This window comes from Betta splendens, chromosome 14, assembly GCF_900634795.4.
Source record: "Betta splendens chromosome 14, fBetSpl5.4, whole genome shotgun sequence".
Classification (NCBI taxonomy): domain Eukaryota; kingdom Metazoa; phylum Chordata; class Actinopteri; order Anabantiformes; family Osphronemidae; genus Betta; species Betta splendens.
In genome coordinates, this window is record NC_040894.2 from 11,708,939 (window position 1) to 11,724,127 (window position 15,189).

At 44.9% G+C, this 15,189-nt stretch overlaps 1 protein-coding gene across 2 annotated transcripts in view; it reads right to left on the reverse strand.

Annotated features, from left to right (window-relative positions):
* flrt1a (fibronectin leucine rich transmembrane protein 1a) overlaps positions 1 to 1,847 on the reverse strand; it is a 28,396-nt gene extending 26,549 nt beyond the window's left edge. The window contains exon 1 of one of the 2 annotated variants that reach the window (XM_029174061.3): positions 1,351 to 1,847. The gene's annotated coding sequence lies outside the window, so the exon portion shown is untranslated. Of the gene's footprint in view, positions 1 to 1,346 lie in introns of both variants that reach the window. The other variant, XM_029174062.3, reaches the window with a different exon arrangement.
* Positions 1,848 to 15,189: the final 13,342 nt, after the last annotated feature.

Genomic DNA, 15,189 nt, shown 5'->3' on the forward strand with positions numbered 1-15,189 from the left:
CATGCAAATCAATTCCATCAACACTGTGCAGCCTCAGCATCGGCCGCGGCGCAACTCGGGCGGATTTGCTTATTTATTCGCGTGTTTATTTTTGGAAGTTGTTGGGCGAAGTCATAAGGCTGAGCGATGTAATCAGCGAGGCCATCCACCATGACTGCCATCATTACTGCCAGACTCCGGCGTCGGTGCCAGCGAGTCAGAGGGTACCCCATCCAAGAATACCCATTCCAACTTTCGCAAGATGAATTCCTTCAGAGATACCATCTGTTTGTCTATCGCCCGGGAGCCGCGGGCGCAGGTTGGATCGCGTCAAATCTCCGGCTTCTGCGGTTCCTTATTAATGTGAGCTCTCATCACCATTTTGTTTCACCTCTGCAAAGTGTCCCCTCTGTGGACTTTGGCCAATAAAAAAAGGTCACTTGCTCCAAATCTTAGTTCAGTGTTCTGAGAAAATGTGGTCATCTATGAGGCCATTTAGTGGTCACTACAACTCCTCACTCATTTTCTTGTGTGTTTGCACTTCATAAATATATATTTTAATCTTTAGTTTTTATCAATGATGGAATATGCAGTAATCCATAGCTATATGAGCAGCGTCTCTGCTAACGTGCCACTGGATCCACTGGTCTCGGCGATGCCTTGTTACGTGTTTGCTGTATATGTTTGTTCACTTGCTCTCGTCTCACATTAATTTAGTGGTTGCTGTGTGGTGGGAGGCAGTGCTGCAGGGCTAATACATGCAGTGACTCCGTCCCCGTGCCTTTGGCAGTGGGAAGGTTGGGAGCAGGTGCAGGTTATCCAGGACTCACCTGATAAACTTTACAGTCGTCACTGATCAGGCCACCGTGCTGATTTAATACGTGCAGTGACGCCAGACAGCACTTCATTAAAACAAAGAGTCAGACTCCTGCTGCATTAAACGTGGATCACTAATAGAAATATTTAGGATATATTTTAATTATGCATTTCCATTGTGCTGCCTTTTTCTTTTGCATTCCGGCCATTTGCTTTAATGTTGTCCTCTGCTTTTGTTTGAATTTCTACCCATGCTGGGCCTCAGAACCAGAACCCCCTGCTCAGCTTATATACGTCTGACTACCAGCTAGTCACTGAAACCCGCATCCTCAACCCAGTGGCATTTGCGAAGACTCGACTGTATTGTTTCACAGACAGAGCCGGGTTTTTTTTATTTCTCCTTTAAACGTGCCACAAACAGAAGACAACATTCAACGTGTCAAATAGTTGCCGGGCTTTAACGCGCAATGAAACCGCGATAAGGTGAAATCCGTGCCACATCCGATGATGAAAGGCATATTGGCAGTCCGCGCACATCAATCAAGGCTCACCTACCGGATGGCGCTTCAGACGCCGCTCTCCCGCTCTCTCTCCGCTCTATTCGATGCAAAGTCCATTAGATCTGGCCGCCCTTTTCCCGCATGGCTCCTCCGACGTCCTCCAGAACCAGGTGTGACCACAATCTCGCTTTGTTGTATTCCCATATGTTGTCGCCAGCGCAATTATGAATGCTCCAGTTGACCAGTGACTGGATAGCCTGTGCGATCATGTGCTGCCAGCTCCTCTCTCTCTCTCTCTCTCTCTCTCGCTCGCTCTCTCTCTCCCTCTGTCTCCTCTCTGTAACTGCTCCCTCCGCCCGATTATCTCCCCGCTGCGGCACTGGCTACATGGTAATACGGGGGAATAAAACGTGCCCGACTCGCTGGCGAACTTGTGCGCCTTATTATGTTAATTAGTGTCCGGACCGGTCCCCGCTTGCTCATCGTGCGCCTTTGCAGAAACGTGCTGGCTCTCGGCTATATCTGCTATTCGCGCTGCATAAATTGCCCCTCGGACGCTGAAACGTGTTTTATTTCTGAAAGAGAGGGAGAGAGAGAGAGAGAGAGAGAGAGAGGGAAAATCACCCCCCAGTCAACTGGCTTAGGCTGGAGAAGAGAAACAGAGGACAGAAAGACTGAGGCGGAAAGGATGGGAAGGATTAAGAGGCTGGAACACAATTGTGATTTTTTTCATTTGTATGTATTTTGCATAATATAAAGGTTTCTATCTATCTATCTATCTATCTATCTATCTATCTATCTATCTATCTATCTATCTATCTATCTATCTATCTATCTATCTATCTATCTATCTATCTATCTATCTACTATTTTCTATCTATCTACTCTCTATCACATTTCAGGCTCAGGTTTTTACTAATTAGACTCAACATGTTGGGCAGGTTGTGTTTCTGTCCAATCACGGCGCTGTTGGTCCGAGTCTTGACAGAGAGTGTTTTCAAAGCGCTTTTCAAATTGGTTGGACATCTGCTCCGGTCCCCAGAGTGATGTGGTTCCACGGCTCGCCGTGGGAGGAACCGAGCCTTGTGGGGACCTAGTGTTGCAAATCCCACCGGTGGGATCCACAACAGACCAGCTGCTTACATTTCAGTTGCGCATTAAAAACCAATACTCGTCAGCTCGCGAGCTTCTCCGTGAATCAGCTGATGTCAGCCTCACGTTCCATCAGCAGAACGTGCCACTTTTACCATTATCGTCCACGTCTTCCACCGAAGAGAAACACCAACAGAGCCAATGGGAAAAAAAAAACGGCAACACTCAGTAATTCCCACAATCAAAATGCAGAGCATCAGCTTGTAACATTAAAGATTCAAAAGAACTCACAGCAAATGTATGTGATTGTGTGCACTTTATGGCAGTGTTTCTCATTCCAGCAATTACTGCAACATCTGAGGGTGTTGTAATGCTGTAAAAATGGTAACCATAGCAGCCGGGACACGGCGAGCTGATGGAACTGGGTTTGGAGCATGTAACCAACAAGTGGTGCTGAGTGAGGAACCAGCATGATGGCCTGTGACCCAACCCGACCCGGTAGCATCGTTCCCAACCCTACACTCAGCATCCGACTCCCCACACTGTGCTTGACGCACGCTCCATCAGCCTGATGTGCCTCCATGTGCAGCTGCAAACAACACCATCAGAGGAGTCACTGCAGACGACAATAGGCTCTAATCACTGCAGCCGGGTCCAGACGTCGGAGGGTCTGGACCCGGCAGACGGGCCGGGTGTTGATTTCTTCACGGCAGCCGGACAATCAAACGGTGAGAAGAGCCCAGCGTTATGGAGCCTTCATTTATTTAGCTGCCGGGGCCGTGCACCGAAACACTGAGCCGAACTGGATAATGTCAACAGCCCTGTTTGACTGCGTGACTCACTGTCAACAGATGTGTGTTTGTGTGTGCACAGGAGCGTGTACATTTTCAGATGTGTTAATTAAATTTGCTCGGCTCTCGTACGACGAGCCAAAGAGGGTTTTTTTTTTGCGCTCAGGCAGATGACGCGACGTCGTCCATCGACGGCTCCTCTCATAGACAGCTGTTAAGATCCTTTTGTGATAAGGCTGCTCTCAGACCATTCAACCAACTATTGTCCTGCTAAATGCAATTCCATTAATGTGACCATTTTGTAATTAGTGTAGATTGACAAGCATTTGAATGTGATTCACCACATTTTTCTTTAGATGAATAGATAAAATTCAACAAGGACATATTTATAATTTATTAGAGGACCAGACAACAGGATGAATAATTAGTCAGTCAAATTCTCTTCCTGATTTCTGGACATAGTATTAATAAGTTCTTTTATTCCATGCACCAAAGGCCAAAAACACAACTTAATATGTTCTGATATTAAATGATATCGCTAAACAAATATCACAAGAATCCAGTGATTCTGGAAATTAAACAGAACATTTACTTGTGTAGACACGGGAGTAATTAACGTTTGTACATATGCACGTGTTCACATGAAAACCAGGGTCGAGTGGGAGCAGCTCAGGGAACAGTAGGGGCACGTTTGAAGTCTGTATATGTATGAATTTCCATCTTCCTTTCAAAACAGAGGTAAGAGCCATGACCTGCAACAAACATCTGCCAGTCTCAATGCTACACATATTCATTCACTTTTGAATTCACATTCATATTCATAAGTAAAAGCACCTATCACCTTCTAACTCTGGCAGGGGGCACTGGGGGGCACTGGGGGCACTGGGGGGGGGGCACTGGGGGGGGCACAGGGGGGTACGGCTTCCTTCAGGCTCCACCCCTGAGGACCAACAACTATACCTCAATTCTCCATAAAGCATCCATAAAACTAAACTGAGACAGTGACCTGCAGCTCCACACAGCACCGTTGCAGTTTGCAACCGTTTCCAGCAGAAGCGATGACCATTATGGTGATGGAGATCGTAACGTCCAATGTCACCTTCCCCACCCAGTCTGGAGGAGTCGTCAGCCTCGAACGCCGCGAACCCGGCATCTCACGCCCCTTGTGACATTTTCCCCTTCTTCTCCGTCTCCCACTGCCACCTCGCTCCGTCTACGCCGCATTTCTCCCCTTATCCTCCCTTTCCATGGCGTCTCAGTGGGAGTGGGAGTGTAATTACGCAGTCAGACAGTGTTTACAGACGCAAAAGCGCCTTAATTTATTCCAACAGTTAGCAGTAATTCCCCACTTTAATTTATAGCTCCTCCACCCAGTGGGAAAACGAGTGCAGCAGATAGTGAGAACTGGGTGGGGGGGGGGGGGGGGGGGGGGGGGGGGGGGGGGGGGGGGTGGATGTGCAGGAGCCTATGGACGTTATATAGCAAACAGATGACAGACAAAAGCCATCAACACATATTCAAGATTAATCTGGGATGTTTCACGCAGGCTTTACATTTTTCTATAGTGGAATGAATGCAAATATATCTAAGGCTGAGTTATTGGTATTTCAACCTTCAGCAGAAAGAGGATGATGATGTTAGGTTGAGCTGTTAAACCACATAATGCTGACGAGCCAGACGTATTTAGTTTGTCCTTACTGTCGTTTAATCGGCTCTTATTTCCCTCCTACTATTGGGTTACAATTCCTTTCTTGTAAATGGGCTTCCAGCCTCTTTTGGCTGTGATTTACCACAGCAGGGAGACAAAGGGGCCTTTACTCCTGTGTTCGCTTGACTTATAAGTCGTCATAGCTGCGAACACTGGTGAGAAAACTGCCATTGATTACATTTATACCGGGGCCCAACAATAGCTTACAATGGTTCTTATTGACTTTTTGGAAACCATGTGAAGCAAGGTTCAAAATCTCAATGTCCACATCAAACAACGAAGGTGTCACGAAGGAAAGAAACCAATGTCTCTGTCTGAGGCATGAAGGTGCCGCATTGATACAATAGTTGACAGCAATTTGAAACAGGAATAGCTCAAAGTGCTGGTATTAAAACCATTAAGATACAGCGAATTCAAGAAAATGCATAAGCGCAGGCTCACAGTGACAGAGACACTATATGTAACGACTCTTCTTTACGTCATGCAGAATGAATGAATGAATTCACTGCATTCAGTGCAACTAAAAAAAACTCCCAGTCAGCCAACGTTAGAGCTAAGTATTAATAAGGCCATTAGGAGGAGTGAGAGTCACAGCCACAGGGGCCTGACAATGGAAATAACAAGTTATCCCATGTAGCTAGAATAATCATTTCTAATAGGAAAACATTAATTAAAGGGAAAAAGGAATTTTGAAAGCAGCAGGGAAAAAGTGATTTATTATGTACGTAAGTGGGAGACGTGGAGGTGAACGCTCTGTAGGAACTCAAACAAGCTTCTGATATGAACATATTTCAATATCTGACACCTGCGTGTACTGTACATCAGTAAGATATAAACAAACCTATATCTCATAAATAACTACCAGTCCAAGGTTTGGACATCTCTTCTGCCTGACGCATTGTAAAATACTGGAGATGGACTGAGATCAGTCATGTTGGCTCCAATATGTAGAAGGAGGGTGACACGTTTTTGATGCCGTGTTTCCTCAGCTTTTTGGAAGACCTCAGGAATTGATTTGAAAACACATATAAATCACAGCCGTAATTATCAAAACCCCCTGAAGACCCAGCGAAGTACCTCATAAAACACAATCCCAGAATAATTTGTGGGTAATATATTTAACATACAGTCTGGAGTCCCAGCCAGCTTTACTGTAGCTACCTTCTCCAGCTTAAACACATAAACAGTGTGAGGATTAAAGCGGTGAAGTTGCAGTGTTCTTATCTGTCACATCGTCTAATATCAGCCAGTGAATTAAAACCCAGGAAAGCGCGTAACATTCAAGGGATTTTTCATAATAACTGCTGGAAAATTCTCATTCAGGTGAGAATAAATGGTTCTTTTGTGAGGACCATAACTGTTGCAGCTTTCCAACTCGGGAACGATAAACTCAATCACATTTCTCCCTCAGTCGTTGACGCAGACGTTTCATTGTTCCTCCACCCTTTAGTCCATTCATCTGGCAAAACGCTCTCCTAATAGACACATCAGCCGAGCAATAGCTTGCATATAACGCGTCCATCGACGCTCCAACTGGTGCTAGAGGGGTTAAAGAGGTAAAACGTTGCTTTCAGACTTAAATATCCCCCTCTTGACGCACGGAATCAACAAAGCATCTAACCGCACGGCGAAGGCTAGTGATCCATTACAGCACGATAACCGTCATTTTGATGAACTCAGCGCTCGGCTAAACTCAAAGCAGCTGTCAGATCCAACTCGTGTGGCTCAGCCTGCTAACTAATAAATCCCAACTGCTCTCTACAGTTTATGTGTCCTTCTGGGTAATTTCATTACACTGTAAAAGCGATGCTGCTCTCATCTATTACGTCTGCCCTTATTTCCCCTACTTCAGTAAATACCCATTCTCCCCTGTGTTGTCAGGAGGCCTGATGATGGCGATGCAGGACATCGCTGCCCGACCTCAGCGCTGCACTTATTTTGCCACAAAGTGGCATTTTCCCACCAGGACGCGCCCGAGGTGCAGCCAAATATTTACACAGACACACATTCTTAAATCCACATCGCCGCCATCATCTGTGCCCCAGGGAGGCAGATGTGAAGCATTCTTGGCACAGAGCGCGTTGGCTCAGCGGGGCGAGCGAGTTAGAGAGGAAGTGAGAGAAGGGCGAGAGAAAGAGAGAGAGAGAGAGAGAGAGAGAGAGACTCAAGGTGAAGGTGTTCGGACAACAGCGCGTCACAGGCAGCAATAGGTCGACTGATTCCTAATTTACAGCAAATACCTTGAAAACAGCAAACCATCAAACGAACCACTATTATATGAGTCTCAATCGTGTGTAGACATTCACTGTTGTCCAGAACAAATAAACCCCCATCTGTGAGTCACCTGGTTGCACTCGGGGAAAGCACCGTGCGCTGTTTGATTGTTTTAAATCAGGCCCGGGTGCGAGTAACCGCTCTTCTAATAGCGCTGGATAATCAAATGCCGAGAGCAGTCCGCAAGAAATCACGTTTGAGTGGCGTTTGCTAAAAAAACGACAGCGTCCTGCTGCTTCGGGGAAATTATTTCTCCTTTTTGAAAAGTGAAAATATGTATTTGAGCGCGGTTCTTAAGGAATGAGTGGGCTGGCTGCCACAGACAGGATGAAGACGTCAGATGGCATCAGAGGCAGTAACGCGGCGCTGGCAGGAGCACAAAACAAGAGGAAGACGGAACAAATGCGGATTATTAGTGTACCAGCTCTATGCTTCTGGCCTACGAGGTTCCTCCCCTACAACCACCCAAGACTTATTAAACCATTTATCAAAGATACCTTGTTGATGAGTCCCAATTAATGATCTCATTTTCCACACCACTGGACTGACTCACTCCGTCCCACAGCATACGGGACAGAAACATTAGGAGCAGCAGAGCAGAGGCCAGATCACCACACATCCATATGTTGAAGCTGCGCATGTAGGAGGAGGCTCTGCATCCTCTCCACCCACTCCCACTTCCCTTCAAAACACTGCACAACATGCAACACAGCATTTGTTCCACTGTATTTCTTGCGTCTGTGTGCAAATTATTGTTTAGTCCTATAAATTTTTCATTCCTAAATAAATTAATACTTTGTTTTAATCAATAACAAAATTTACCTGTTCATGAAATACATGTAGGAACTACATAAATCCAGACACACATAAAAACTTTTCTTTCTTTTTGCTCCGTTTATATTCTGCAGGCCTGTTTCACTCCAAGATAGAAAGAGTAGGAGTAAACCACCGAATAATGAAAAGCAGAAAACTTTATTCAAGCTGTTTGTGCACGAACTCTGAAGGGATGTTTGGCCAAAAAAAATCAATCTTCAGGAAAGTGTTTGTCAATGCACTTTTACAACAAGTAAGACGTTTAGTGGGTTCAGCTTTGATTCAAAGTTACGCGTGTGGCAGTGATGAGCACGTGTGAGTCGGTCATCGGGGGGGACAGAAATGCTAAAGAGCCTACAAGTGCTTCATTCGGGAGCAGTTCCACTGATGGACCTCACTCTCCCAGCTCGAGCCACGGGGAAGTAAAAGCGATGGTTGCTATCGATCCGGTGAACCGCTCTGCATGTGGGCCGGGAGTCAAGAGAGCAATATAGTCCTTTATTTCTACTAACCTACATAAAATGATTTTATGGCAGAAGGAGGCAGAGGAGCTTCGGAGTTTGCAAGGAGGTCAGAGCTGCATCCAGTTCCCTGGTGCAGTAAGTGGCTTCATGCCAAGCCGCGAGAGCAGCTTTGAATGTTGCTGTTGTTGTTGATTTTCTGTCAAGCTTTCCTCATCTGGCCTGCGCAGTGCAACATCTGCCAGAAGCTCAACAGCATCAGAAAGGTCATCGGGGACAGATGTTTCCCCCTTTCTACCTGAGCATTTACAGTAAATGACCTTTCGCCGATGTTGGCTCCACTAACTAAACTAAACTAAACTGAGTTAAACAAGTTGGACGTGGACAAGAGGAAAACCAACACGGAAGCGTCTCACTCTGTGCAAATACAGCATATTTGTGTTGAAGTAGGTGAGGTTGATGACGATGATAATTATAATGCAGCGGTGCAGCTCACTGATGTGTTCTTGTTGGTCTTAAACAATAATAGAACAGGACAGAATTGGCATAAACTGTATGAGACCAGCAGTAATCACAATCAATTCATTGTTGGGTTAATTATAAAAGAAATATAATATCTAATCTACAATTTAACAGCAGTTACTGGTAAATTATTTATACAAGACCCAGAGAAAGCTATTTTTGTGGGCAAATATTTAGCTATTGAACATACTGACTGCTTCATTATTCATAATTCCAAACTGATCCTCCGCCCTGATTTGGCATCACTCACCACATGAGGAGTCTGCATCCGCTCGTATTGACTGCGCGAGTCAGACCCGGAGCAGCACCTGAATTAATAACGACTTATTTCACGTTCCCACCTCGGCCCCCGCGTCCTTGCCTTCAACCTGCTCCCTCACCACACGTACAGGCAACCCCCCCCCCCTGAGCAGCACCACTCCCTGTGCATCCAGCAGATGAGGAATCTCAGCGGTGGGTATTAGACCTCGCTGTTGGTGCACGAGGGCAGGGATGTAAGTCTCACACACACACACACACACACACACACACACACACACACACACACACACACACACACACACGCACAGTGCAGTAAATCTGCTCGGCGTGAGCCACGTGGCTGCAGGCGCCGATAGCACGCCAGCTAATGGTTATTTGGAGATCGTTAATAAGCGCATCTCGTTCCACAATAGACCTGATTGTGCTTGGTCCGCGGCAGTGCCTGTGTGCCGCGCGCCCGTCTTGTGCGTGCCCATAAAAGCACTCATGCATTACAAGGGCTTGACCCAGATCACAGATAGACGTAATAATGCATGACAGGTTGTCCTTTTGAAAGCCCTCTGTCCTAAAAGGCTGGCTGGCCTTTCACAGCATCCATGTCCGATACCCTGGCGACCAAAGGAACTCTGCTGTAAAACCCTCAGCATCCCTTTAATTTACAATCTTTATTACCTGTAGGAAATCTGCAATGCACAAGAGTAGCGCATCATTTTATATTTATATTTTGCAGCAGCGAGGTCCTTTGTTGTAAATGAATTAAGCCTACATTAGGCCTGGATGCACACCATGAGTTTTTATGGCACAGCTCAAGCTGGTCCTATAGGTAAATGTCTTCACATTAAGCAGTGACATTAATGCATGAGGAGTGTGACTTTGACTTTGGACCACGTAGCCATAATCTTGACTAAAAGCGCAGCCATGACTTCAATCCACACACGAGAGGCACTAAATATACTCCCAGTACGAGCTCCGGTCGCAGCATGTCAACTTAAGCACGGTTTCCATGGCATCTGTGAGCATATTCAGATTGTATTTATTCATTATAGATGGGGAGCATGACATTAAAGATGCATACGAGCAGCTTATCCCTACGACTTGAAAGGCACTCCTCAGCAAACAAACACAGACAATGTATTATTCAAACAATCTCGTGTCACCAAAGTGTACGGCGAATTCCTCCGCTCCGAGTTCCCCGGCGTTAATGAGGCCGAACGGATCCTCTGAGTGGTGTCGTCTGAAGGACACGTGTTCGGCGCGGCGAGGAGGTGGCAGCGCGTCCTGCCGGAGCGCTTCCCTCCGCTTGGCCTCGCCGAGGCCCGGGAACAAATTGGCTGCTTTGATGATCTTTAGTCAACAGCGGTTTCCTCATTACTCTCGGGAGGGACGTGAGCGTGCTGGCGAAGCGAAGCTGGAAATGACAGCACTTTCAAAGGGGGTATTGTTGTCTGTTATAATAGTGCAACGCATGAAGCATTGTGCGTTGCACTATTATAAATCCATCGCCTTAGATAACAAAAATGAAAAAAAACAAAGCTGTGGACCTTGGACAGATTCTTCAGATGCTTGAAGTCCCTGTAAACACAACAAATTTCTCTGTGACCCATCCCCGTGTTCCAGCTGCACTGCATGCTGGTTTATATTCATCTCGCTCCATAATCTAGTCTGTTAACATTTCTGACTGTCTCCTCGAGCATTTAACCTTGTCAGAGATAGGCTGGGATCCATTAAGATTTCCTGAAAGGGTTGAGCATTACGGGGCTCATTTAGAATGACTTCCATTTTTAATAAACTGCTCGCAGCCCTGCTGATCAGATACAGGGGAGGTGCACTTAACAATGCCGCAGAGATAGATACGCCTCATAATTTATATCGCACAAAAGCAAGAGGAATCCGACCATTTTACCCACCGTGATTTCCCCCCCTTTCATTCCTGTTCTGCTCTTCCTCCTCTTTGTGAAAGCACTTTTTACATAACATGTGCAGCATAAAGAGAGATGGTTAAAGGCTGCCTGCTCAGCTTTTCAGGTTTGCACCAACTGTGACTTTTTATACGCTGTAGTAATGTTTACCTTTTTTTTTAACAGACTGGGATTATTTGTTTGATGGTGGCATCTCTGCAGCCAAGTGAATCCATAACAGTCTTGTTAAAGTGGATCACTGGCAGGAAAGCCCTCCTGAGGACGCTACCTCTGGTCATTTTACATTTTTACAGCACACTTTAGAATCACTGTGGTATTTGTATCTGCAGCATCGCACCCGAAACGGGACGTGTGCAGAAAGGTAATGATAGCATCTGAGCTGAACCAGAAATGATGGGATGAGAATAAAGTGAATGGGGTTAACAGACAGTGGGAGGGGTGACGTGTGCCAGAGGAGAGGGTGAGGTTAATGGATTTGGTGGAGTAAAATGTGTAGAGGAGACTGTTTAAATGCGATGTGAATTGAAAACGCTTTTTGAGTTGCTGAATCAATACGCGGTCGCTTTGTTCGGGGAGAGAATGAGATGGTGCAGTGCACAGAGACGCTCTTGTGCACTGAAATCCCACCGTGTCCGCGTATCTGTAAGACATCTCCAGTTCACGCGTCTCTCTTTTAAACATCTGTCCGCTTATTTGCCGTCAACTCGGTTTAGCCAAGGATTCTGCAGCTGTATAAATACGCCTTTTCAGCCTTCGGTCGTCCCCCCGGGTGGACTCGCATGATTAGGTAAAAGCAGCTCTGTGGGCACGGCGTGAGTCAGTTTTCTCGGATCTATTCTCAAACATCAGCTACTGCAGAATTAAAAGTTGCTTGTGTAAATGCCACTGAGTCAGAGCAGGACAGAGGCGGGAGGGAGGAAGCAGACTCGTACTACAAAGCGTCAATCTCCCTCGTCCTCCAGCACAAGGCCGTGGGCCAGTCAAAGGCGATTCCATGCAGTGTGTGAGTACACAACAGAGGATCAGATCACTGGAAAGTATCATTTATATATTAATGGTGTTGTACAAGCTGCTGCTGCAGGTGAGTCCTCACCTTGATCTGAGTATTTGTCCTGTTTGACCTGAAGCTTTCTCAAGCAAGTAACAAACTCAAATACAAAAGTTATAGACGATCAAGGAGCAAGTGAAGTTGTAAACGATGTAAATTTGTTCGTCTCTGTAAAATCTGAGTCAGACAAGTATTTTTTTACAGCCTGGTTATTTGTTTTGTTCTTCCCTTCAGTTTTTTTCTTACTTCGTGAAATATTCAGGTTTCTTCTTGAAGATGGACAAAGCATCCTGTCTGAAGAGAAGAAAGCTTCAGTGGTTCACTTGAGGCCTAGACACAAAAGAAACACAAAAGAAATAAACATCCCAGAATGCACCTGTTCAGGAAGAAAGTGCGAAAGAAAATCTTTACTGTAATGTGAAAAACATTCCTAGAACTCTCTTCTACAGCAAAAACCAAAAGAGGAGCTGTGATGCAGTCCTACATCTATCCCAGGATGCACCTCTCCTAAAAAGAGAAGGATGCATATGACGAGGCTGCATATATACAGTAGGACTCCAGAGAAGCGGACTTTGGACTTCAGATCAAAGTTGGGTGGTTTGGCAAAGGGGGCATGTGCTGGACCTTTATGAAGAGAAGTCTAAAGAGAGCACTGCTGATATTTCCAGCATCCAGGCTGGTGGTGGTAATTTAGGAAGTCTGCATATGAACTTGGATCAAAAACGTAACTGATCCGTCGAGATATTCCCCCAAGTGAGAAAAAGTTAGCAGCTCAATCTGACGTTTTTCAACTACAGCATATATCTGCTGGACGATTCCACTCCGCCCTGTTGAGCTATACACAATATCCTTCAGCGCTGCTCTCCTGACCACAAACAAAAACAAAAATGGGCCAATTCTACTTGCCGTCATTTCTCTCCATTTTTAACTTGCATTATGTTTAACAACCTCATATACACACACGCTTTCTCCACCATATGACCTATGAATCTGTTTCTGTATCTGTTTTTGGGCCACTTCCAATCTGTCCAAATTATAATTGATGATTTTGAACAACTGTTCCATCCAGATCCGTCTTTGTCATGCTCAATATATTACATCTATTCTATGCAAATCATCCACTCCACGACTCATTTGATTAATGACTCAGTGACACATTATATTCATGCTATCCATCCCTTTTCAGCTGCTTCTTGTGGCTCTTGCTTGCGTTGCTCGGTGCCAAGCACCCTACTGACCCCCGGTGGTGTGGAATTTATGGTGCAGTGTTCAGGACCATAGACAGCGTCAGAGTTCATCAAACTAATCAGCTGGCTAATTGTGGCATATATATCATAACGAGTCATATAATTTAATGTCAATGCCTGTTAAATATTTCATTAAGTATTCTCATCAGTTGAAACTCTTTATAGTTCTCGACATAAAGCTTAGACCAGACAGCTGTACGAGAGCAGCCATTCTTCCATAATTAATATGGAAATGGATCACAGACACAACATAGCAAGAACTATGCAGACGGCCACAGAGAAGCTAATAAAAGACTTCAGATTTTAATTCATAACTCACATCTTACAAAGTCTAAATACAGCTGGTAATAGTGCTAATGGTTGGTTGGCTTCACTTCTTGTCCCTTCTGAAAGTGTGATTTTTAGGAGTAAACACTGGCATCCTCACGGCGTGACTGAAGTCCTGCCCTTCAGAAAGTGCAGCTGTTTGTGAGCGATGTGGCGCCAATAACAGCAGCACACAGCCTGTAGAATATCTGAAGCGAAGAGTTTGATTAGCCCTCAGGCTCAGCAGGGGGTTTATCTGCTGCCAGCAATCAATGAGCAGCCTACAAAGCATGCCAATCAGTTTTATTGGTTTCTTCTTGCTTTTGTGTTATCACATGCATCACCACCGCCGATGTAATATCGCATATTGTGCCTCTGGAGGCGTCAGTGTGGCTCCGTCAATCCAGCGCTTTGGCAGAAACATAACAACAGTTATTGGATAGACTAACATGAAGTTTGTTGCATAGATTTATGCCCTCAACAAATAAGAATTCAACAGCCATGATGACCCCTTGACGCCACTCTAGTGTGACCAATAGTCCTAATATCTTAGACTTTTAAAATAAAATGATAGCGAACATTCTGTTGAACCTCCATATGTCAGCACTGTCACTGTTAGTCTGCCAGCATTAACTTTTTCTCTAGCTGAAAGTATTAACTGTTTCTTAGTGACAAGAACAACTATTGTGCAGTAACCTGTTGCAGAATACTGTAGTGAAACAACTTGAGGAATTGCTCAACAGTACATTTTTTGAGAGCTAAAAGCTTTATATCTTATACAACTTCTTTACAAGTAAATAAGTGGTGTGCAAACTGCACTGCAATGCAATACCATATTATTAGCCTTTCATTACTCAAGGTCAAGGGTGTTATTTTGTTTGCATGTTTTTTTGGACCCAAGGGGAACCAAGAAGACACCAAATGGATTATTTTAATAAAAATACACAAACCAAAATACAAAACACCAAAAACTGAATAAATGGAAAAGCTCAGCTCCTTAAACTGGCCGCCAGCCGCAAGGCATCATGGTTACAAACATTTCCAGAGTTCTGAAGTAAATCTATGAAGCTCTTCTCCACAGCCAGTTCAGAACCAAAATCAGTAATTAATCCATGAATGAGAAAATTGTTCTTAAATCCCTCCTGCTCCCTGAGCATGAACATTGAAAGTCACGCACTTGATTAGAAAACTAGAGAACACTTACCATGTCAGGCATGAACATGAACATGGCTTGAATACAAAAACATACAATTCAATACAAAGACTTACATGATACAGAATTCATAGTCGGCAGTTTGACTTCTGTTCTAGGTTTTGAAATATGAATAAAGTAAAGCCAGTTAAACCAGCAAGGGCAAAATGGTTAAGATGAGGCATATACTCTATACAGAACTGTATATATGCAGATGTATAGAGGCAGAAAAAAAGGCACAGGTGAGCTGGAAGTGGGTG